Raw genomic sequence first — 7143 nt, forward strand, 5'->3', positions numbered from 1 at the left:
TTCCCTTAACCAGGAAATTAACGTTCTTAGAATTGACAGACAGTTGACCCTGAGAGGTCAAGTAAATACTTACAGCGGATCTAAATATTTATAATTAATTATAACTAGTTATGATTAATTATTCATATTTCCCCTTTGAGCTGATTCGCTACATAAGAAATATTATTAAAGCAAGATGCCCTGTTGAAATACATGACATGTATGGTTTATTTAAACTGCAAAGGTAAAATGTAAATTAAAATTATTACAACAGATGTGAAGGGGAAGAGAATTTATGTGTCAGGTTTTTTTGTCGAAAAAGACTTCCGCATAGGATACACATGTGTATCCTCGCTCATGACTCCTCAGGAAGCCTCCTCACTCCTTGTTCCTCACCTCCAGTGTTGCCAGATTGGATGGAGAATTTCCAGCTCACAAAAACCCACCCACTCCAACAAAAAACTGCCCAAAACTTTAACTGTCAAAATAATGTGATTGACATATTCTATCAAGGTAGATAAGAGCCATTTTAACTCCTTAAAACAAAATGATGACGACAAAATATTACTGTACTGTATGATAATCCGACAATAAAAAAAATGAACAACAACAATAATGCGCTTACCTTCGTGTCGCTCTATAATTTCACACAGAACTAGAGGAAGTCTTTCATGAAGTTCATATTGTAGAATATTACAGAACTTTGCACAGTCAAAACTAACAAGTCCAGCAGCTTTCAAGGATTACCAATCTGGACCGCTTAAAAGATAAAAGACAGGATCGTATAGATATCAATAGATTTTGATTAAATAATTTTACTGCTCTGATTTCAGAGTTGCAGTGATATTAGAGCCTTCGTGTTATCTCTCCCTCAACAGGTGTGTTTTGAGAGTTAAAACACTCTCCCACTCTTTACCATGTAACTTATATTTAGGCATTATAATCACTTACACAGTTAGTGTATAGTCTACATTCAAAATCGTCTTTTGCACTGCAGTGTGTGTGCGTGTGTTAGTACCGTTGTGATGACTGATTGGATGCAGTATATGCACACTTGGGCTTGTTTGTTAACCAGTTAGCCTATACAATTTATATGTTTGAAAACCGCCAAACTGACCCCAAACCAGCCCAAATTTTGTCCATCCGTCCAAGCCAATTTTTACCCGCACAATCAAATTCAAAACCGCCCACCCGCCCAATCTGGCAACACTGCTCACCTCCTCGCGGTGCAAGTAGAGAATTGAGATGTTCTTCAAGATGGCTGAGCTCTATCGGTTTCCGGCTCAAAGGCTCGAGGATGGAGGAGTGAGGAAACGAGGAAGCATCATTTTGAGTATTGAGAAGCACCCCAAGTGTTGAAGTCGTGAAGTGCCGCAGACGTGACATTGGTTGTCGTGCACTATGACACACTACACGAGATGAAACGATTGAATCCCGAAGCTCATTGTCATTTACGAATTCCTACGACACACTACGTCAAGGAGATCGTGTCAAAATCGGGATAAAATTGTGTAGTCTGAATCGGGTTTTATGCGAAAAATTTTCAATACGGTGTGGCCATCTAGTGGTCATAAAATGTATAGCATTTCCACCTGCTGTGTTCCACCTACTGGTTTTGCTTTTGGTTCTGCAACTGATAATTTTTTTTATTTGCTATTATTATTATTAATAATATTATTATTATTATCTTATTTTTAAAAGAAATAATAGACATCGTCAAAGTGACTTATTTCTGAACCAGTACACCAACACAAATGAAATGAAACAGTTTAAATCTGTGATCTCTGTGTATAATGTTTTGGAGTAAGAAAAACCCTGCTCTTTTTGAGCTAGTCACGTGGTTTTCAGGTGAACGAAGGCGCTTCCGATGAATCAAGCTCCAGTACAGTGCTTTAATAAGAAATGTGTTGTATTTTGGAACACGCTTCGGAGTTTCAGCGTCGAACGTAACATTACTAGATTTGTTTATTTCAAATGGAACTTTTAAGCACATTTCCGGCTTTATCAAACACCACTCATTAACTTGAGGCTATTCACAATGTACATGCTGAGCTGTGGTGTCATAGGCTACCTCCATCTCTCTTCACAGTGTTTTGTTCTATAGCCTATTGCATTGTTCAGTAAAAAAAAAAAAAATACAATTTTAAAACGGAACAGGCCAAAACAATAAATATTATAATTTATAACTGAAACATGCAGTCATGTTTAAAAAGAACAATCATTTCTGAATAGCGGTTTTGTTGGGTAACCATAGGCCATTAGTAGTGCGAGTTAAGTGCTTTTACAACAGCGGGACATAATCTGTTCAATACGCAGGAGGTCTCTTGAACAGAACAACATTTGGCTGCTTCCAGTGTGGAGAGGCTGGAGAAGCTGATAAGCTGCTGGGATATGTCGGATATGATTCTGACAGAGTGAAATCATACCCGTCTTATGATGCTCTGTTTACTATCCCTTCATGATAAATGTCATGCATTATTAATGCACCAGACCTACTTCCATAGAGTCATAAACAACAGCATGAAATCAATGGTCTGGGAATGAGACCCCAACAGTGCTTTGAGTTAAAAAAATTCAAAACAGTAATCAGATCAAGGAATCGAGTGCTTCAGTAATGTTTTTTTTTTAGGCCAACACAGAATTTTGCATCACCCTGCTTCCCTCGACAAAAACCCATAGGATTTTTCAATTGGCTTAAAAAATACAATTTTAAAACGGAACAGGCCAGAACAATAAATATTATAATTTATAACTGAAACATGCAGTCATGTTTAAAAAGAACAATCATTTCTGAATAGCGGTTTTGTTGGGTAACCATAGGCCATTAGTAGTGCGAGTTAAGTGCTTTTACAACAGCGGGACATAATCTGTTCAATACGCAGGAGGTCTCTTGAACAGAACAACATTTGGCTGCTTCCAGTGTGGAGAGGCTGGAGAAGCTGATAAGCTGCTGGGATATGTCGGATATGATTCTGACAGAGTGAAATCATACCCGTCTTATGATGCTCTGTTTACTATCCCTTCATGATAAATGTCATGCATTATTAATGCACCAGACCTACTTCCATAGAGTCATAAACAACAGCATGAAATCAATGGTCTGGGAATGAGACCCCAACAGTGCTTTGAGTTAAAAAAATTCAAAACAGTAATCAGATCAAGGAATCGAGTGCTTCAGTAATGTTTTTTTTTTAGGCCAACACAGAATTTTGCATCACCCTGCTTCCCTCGACAAAAACCCATAGGATTTTTCAATTGGCTTTTGGATTATTGCAGAAAATAAGCTATGTGACCAAACAAAAGTTTATGATGGTGTAATGATGTTTAATGTCCCTGACAACCTCTGCAGTCCCATTTAGCCAACTTGTTAGCAACTGCCTTTTTCAAGATCAAAAAAAAAAATGGATGTGAAGATATCTTGAGCTCATTTTCACCACAGGCATTAAAACAAAAACCCATTAAAAAAGCATTAAAGAACCCTTGATTCTATCATCCTGAAGTCAATGGGTTATTTCAATGGGTTTTTGTTTAAATGCCTGAAATAAGGTCTGCTAAAAAATGCACAGGTTTTGGTCTACAAAAATACATCATCCCTGCAGCACTCTGATCTATTCTAAAACATTTAATCTACCATTATGTTATTCTCTCAAATGATGTACTGGTGACTGCAGGACATCAATGACATCAAACATCATTTCTTCATGTGTGAGTAAATGTTATTGACCTCAGACCCGATGCAATGTCTAGCGCCATATTTCATTTGAATGCTTCAGTGGAGGGAATAGGATACAGTGCATTGGCTGTGTTGTATAATCATATGCAATATGCAATACCAAGGAAACATCTATGAAACATCTCAAGCAAGCTCATAATCAGCTATCAAATGATGGGAGGAGGAATTAAATGGGACACACTGAAATAAAACAGTCCAACGGCTGGTTTTTAATCCTGTGTCAGGGCTAAATGACTCATACCGAGAGGAGGAGGAAACGTCTGAATCAATATCTTATTATAAAAGCCCAAAAACCACGGATTATGTGAACGTGTTTCTGAGAGCTCACCTTTAATTCACCTATGAGAAACTGCTCAAGTTCTTAGAACCATCAAGATGAATGGAATCATTCAAAAGAAAATAAAAAAAGAAAGAAAAGAAAGAAGTAGGCCTATGTTAATTTTCATGATTGGAGAAGAGGAATTTAAGGAGATTAAACTAATTTATTCCGCTCAGTCATGCAATTCAATATCTCAGACACCGCAGAACAATAGTGAATAATCAAATCCAAATCACGCTTTCCTTACATTTCTCTGCTCTTTAAATTCTGAAACTGCTCTAGTCTTATCATCATGTAAGCGTTTGAAGTCTCTAGGTTTTCTTGTTATTAAGTGGAAAGAAGACTGAAACATTTATGATTAGCACATTGCTATTATGTATAAAATTTCTCATGGTGGATAATTAAAATGTTTTATATCATATATGAGTTATATATTTACTGTTTGCATATGATCTTCACATTCAAATGAAAAGTTTTTGTTACTTTGAACTATTCTTTTACATTTACATTTACATTTACATTTAGTCATTTAGCAGACAATACAAAATTAGAATTAAAATAGAATAGAGAGTGCTAGAGTTAGAGGGTCAAATAAAGGTGGAACAGATGTGTTTTTAGTCATTTCTTGAAGATGGCTAAGGACTCAGCTGCTCGGATTGATTTGGGCAGGTCATTCCACCAGGAGGGAACAGTTAATGAAAAAGTCAGTGAAAGTGATTTTGTGCTTCTTTAAGATATATACAATAATACAGCGTTCACTTGCAGAACGCAAGCTTCTAGAGGGCACATAACTCTGAAGTAATGAATTTAGGTAAAAGGGAGCAGAGCCAGTGGTGGTTTTGTAGGCAAACATTAATGCCTTGAATTTAATGCGAGCAGCTACTGGTAGCCAGTGCAAATTGATGAACAGAGGTGTGACATGCGTTCTTTTCGGCTCATTCGAGATTAATCTTGCAGCGGCATTTTGGATTAATTGTAGAGTAATTGTTCTTTTAACTAATGTTAACACATGGAACCTTTTAGTAAAGCGTTAACCAAAAAACAAATAATAATAAAAAATAAAAAATTGAAGTGTGACTCATCTGTATCTGAGTGTTATTGCAGTAGCACAAATGTGACACAAAGAGGCATAACAAGAAAATGTTGTCTAGACAAACTCGGAGGAAACAGCAGAGGAGAAAACAGCCGCTCTGAGTTTTGCAGTCATCTAAAGCACAATAACGCTGCTCACAATAACACCTACATAGGCCACAATGCTTTATTTGCATCTGCAATATAGCTGCCATCTCCGTAACAACAGGAATCAATCTATGTCATAGTCACAGCATACAGTGGTATTGACATTTAGACTATATTGTGTCATATCAAAGCCATGACATGTTAGAAATGACAATCTCAGAGGCAGTGAAAAGACTTAACGATTGAGGTGCAAATGCGTCTGTTTTAAAGCAGAACAAAAATGTTTATAAAAGTTGTGCTTAAAAGCCTAAGAATAAAACCAGTTGCACTGTGTTAGCACAAAGTTTTGAATGATTTGCTTGATCTCTTGCTACCTAACAAGCATCTCAGCATATATTTAATTACACATAATACATCCAATTAAAAATGTGCGGTACAAAAACTTGCCATAAAAAAACTGTAATCTCTCAGGAGCAGATGAGAATAAATGTCCTCAGTAATCATTACAACCAACAACATTAATCTTAATACATTGTTTTTTAAGCATTACACAAGCACAGCCCTTCAGGTTTAGTGCGCATTAGAGATAACACGGGGAGTCTAATTTCAGGTGAACGATTCACATAATGCATTATCATATTCAGACTGAACAGTGATATGAGAGCACATCACTCCAGAGATCAGGAAAGTGCACTGGGATTATAATTTAATGATTTGATTAACGTGTGAGTGGCGTAACAGATTTAAGTAATATTACACGTCTTGCTTGCCAATTAGACTCTCTGTCACATGGCAGCGACTTCTGTTACAGTGACTGAGTGCTATTCATATTTAAACTAATTACAGAAAATAAAAGCACCATATTCTTCATCATTAACAGGAATGATGGTTAATATCTAAGAAAAAGGCAAAAGAAGTTGCATCCTTGGTCATCTGTATCATGAAGGTGTGGCTAAAATGCACCGTCAGGATGGTTGCTAGAGGTTTCTATGCAGTTGCTGAGCTGGTTTCTTACTGGCCCAAGTCAAAAGCCTCACTTTAAAGTTTCTAATATTCTGAGCTGTATGGCCTTCAGTGCAAGTCTATGGGATTTATTTGCCAGTTTGATCAAATTCTTAAGTCCAGCTGCTTAAAAAGTCAGCCAGGGGTGTGTTTCCCAAGAGCACCATTAGCTAACTATGGCCGCGAGTTGGAACGTCATCCGCTGGAACGCCACTCTCTCGTGAACGCGCATACAACAGTTAGCGGAAGCTAGAGTACAGTTGATAAAGTTTTAAATATGGATATTTTTCTTATACAAATGCATTGATTCGCTTCAGGAGGCCTTTATTAACCCCCCGGAGCCATGTGGAGCACTTTTTATGATGGATGGATACACTTTTTTGGGCTTAAAAATCTCAACCACAAATCACTGCCATTATAAAGCTTGGACAAGCCAGGACAGTGTGGAGATTTTTTTTTTTATATAACTCCGATTGTATTTGTCTGAAAGAAGAAAGTCATATACACCTAGGATGGCTTGAGGGTGAGTGCATCATGGGGTAATTTTCATTTTTGGGTGAACTATCCCTTTAAGGAGAATTTTCCATTTTATTATTTTGCAAACATTATGGGACCATCATAGACGAATGGCCAACTAAAATGTTTCAGAAAAACATTCCATATAAATAATGTTTTTAAGCTAATGATTTGAAAACATTATTAAAGCCCAGATAACTTTGAATGAACATTCTGTTAATGTTGCTGGAAGAATGTTTGCTCATAACTGTGAGAGTACCTTTCTGGAATGTTAGCTGAAGAACGTTCCCTGTTAGCTGGGTAGAAGCATAGTTTCTTGTTAGTATATCATAATAATAAGCAAGCTAACATGCTGTTCACAGTACAGAGCTGCTCACGTCCTATGACCTGGAATTGACCCTTCGCAGAGACCCCC

The sequence above is a fragment of the Sinocyclocheilus anshuiensis genome, unplaced genomic scaffold (assembly GCF_001515605.1).
Source record: "Sinocyclocheilus anshuiensis isolate Anshui unplaced genomic scaffold, SAMN03320099.WGS_v1.1 scaffold504, whole genome shotgun sequence".
Taxonomy (NCBI): Eukaryota; Metazoa; Chordata; class Actinopteri; order Cypriniformes; family Cyprinidae; genus Sinocyclocheilus; species Sinocyclocheilus anshuiensis.